Genomic DNA, 2,507 nt, shown 5'->3' on the forward strand with positions numbered 1-2,507 from the left:
AGCCAGCGGACAGCAACACAGACGGCCTCCAAAATGAATGTTTTCTCGCCGGCACACTGCCGGCGGCCCCGACGGGCGGGCGGCACCCATGCCAGCCTAAAAAAGAACGGCCACGCCGATCGGATGACCTAGTTCAGGCCTTCGGTGTCGAGCATCTCCTTCTGCCTGGCCTCGAACCAGGCCCTCGTCTTGTCGCTCATCTTCGACAAGTCCATGCTTATGATCGCAAGGGCCATCTTCTTCGCTTTGGTGGCGGCATTGGTGGCCTCGATGTCGAGCTGCCTCTGCCTGGCCTTGACGTTGTCGGCCTCGATGTCTAGCTGCCTTTGCCGGGCGGCCTCCTCCATGTCGAGCTGCCTTTGCCGGGCCGCCTCCTCCATGTCGAGCTTCCTCCTCTTGGCCGCCTCCTCCATCTCAAGCTTCTATCTTTGAAGGTCTAGGTATTGCTTCATTTGCTCGTCCTTGCTTTGCCGCTTCTTCTCGTCCCTCACATCCTTTTGGGACATCATGCCATGCAAAGTCTCATGTAAGGCCATGGATGAGGCGTCACGTATGTCATCCACCTTGGAGTTGGTCTTGCCCCTCGGCCTCTTCAACGCCTCGCCATCCCCACCTCCCGCGAACTTGGCCGTCTTCAGTCCTCTCTTCCTTTGTAGTTCACGGTATTGGTCCTTGAACTTAGGGCACATGTTGATGAGCGTCCAACAATGCGTAAGAGTGAATGGCTTGTCATTGTGCCGGGCCTTGAATGCCTCCAAAGATTGGAATGCCTACACCACATGATCAACAACAACAAGTGAACATGCAAACATATACACGGCCAAAGTCTCATGTCCGTAGCAAGGAAAGGGCTAGAAAGAGGAGATCATACCATGTCCCCAACGCCGAGACCACTCACGGGCCGTGCTTCAACACTCTCAAATGCGGTGCAATACTTGTTGCACTCTTGTTGGATGAACAACCATCTTTTTTGAATCGAACCGATGCCACGGTTTCTTGTAATTTGGAAGGGCTCAAACATCTTCCTTTCATGGAACGTTTTGTGGACTCTCGTCCAAAAAACAATGCCCTTTTGTTGCGCGCCGGTCCTCGGATCTTGGCTAATCTCCATCCAAGCTTGGCAAATCAACTTGTCCTCATCTTGTGTATATGAACCCGTGCGAATGCTCTTCCTCTTCTTTTGTGCCTCCGCTCTTTGGGTGAGCTCGTTGATGAACAATGGCGCACCACTAATATCAACGTCATTGCTTTCTTCTTCTTCTTCATCACCTTCGACATAGATGTCATCGTCTTCATGCCACGAGTCACCATGGTCGTAGTCAGCACGATCGTTCCCACCTTCATCGGGGACGTACTCGGCGCGGCCATCCTGACTTTGGGTCTCATCGGGGTCGTAGGCACGACCATGCCCACCGTCGAAGATCACGTCCTCCATGTAGCGGTTGTAGAAGGGGTCGTCGACCGCTAGCGTTGGGGTTGGCATTCCGTCAAACAAGACACGGGGGGGCGGCATGGTGCCCGTGAACGGTGCCCGTGCCTGCTTTCTTAGCATCTCGACGGACGGCCGCCCGCCGCTGCTGGACCCGGGCGTGACGTTGAGGTCGATGACGGCCGCGGGGCGCGGTGTGTACGGCATGAACAAGCCCACCTCCGGCGACCCCGAGAAATGGGTCTGTCCGTCGTGCCTTGGCGGAGGGAAGCCGGGCGACATGGGCGTGGTGCGCGATGTCGGCGACTGGCAGTGCGTAGGCCGCGCAACCGATGAGCTAGTGCTCGCCGGGGCGACGGCCGCTGTAGGGAACCCGGCAGGACGGCCCATGCCAAGCATGAGGATGGCGTGAGATTTGTTGACGAGGTACTCCTTCTCGTCGGCAGCGGCCTTGCGCCGCGCGGCCTCCAGCTCCTCGCGCATAGCGGCTCCCTTGGCCGCGGCGGCATTGAGCTTGACGACCGCTCTCTGTTCCCTCCTCTTCGTCGATTCCGCATCCAACTTGGCGATCTCCTCCGGCGTGCACTCCGACCGCGGTTTCCTTGGCGCCTTCTTCTTCACCTTTGCGGGCGGGTCGACGGCCAGGCCGCCGGGACTCGGCGGGGCGTCGGCCATGGACGAACGAGAAAGGGGGCGGCAGGAGGGAGGCGGGAGGGTTTGGGGCAAATGCGCCAAATGGGCGTGGGGGGGTTTGGTTTCTCCCACCGACAGGCGGGCCAGGGGAGGACAAGCGCACGCGTCCCGCCCGTCCGCGCGCTTTCTGTTTCACCCCAAAACCAGCGCAAGTTTGGGCCGGGGATGGGTCGAAAGCGGACACAAAGCAGACACAAAGTCCGTTTGCGCCCGCGCGCTGGGCCGTCTCTTTTGTCCCTTTTACCCCAAACGGACGGGGGCGGACAGGATAGGGTTGTGCGGTGGAGTTGGCCTGACGAGAGAGAGAGAGAGAGAGAGTGAAAAAAGTGTGTCTGCGTGTGTGAAAGAGACATGGACAACACACGATGAGAAAAAGTATGCGTGT

The sequence above is a fragment of the Triticum dicoccoides genome, chromosome 1B, assembly GCF_002162155.2.
Source record: "Triticum dicoccoides isolate Atlit2015 ecotype Zavitan chromosome 1B, WEW_v2.0, whole genome shotgun sequence".
Lineage (NCBI taxonomy): Eukaryota > Viridiplantae > Streptophyta > Magnoliopsida > Poales > Poaceae > Triticum > Triticum dicoccoides.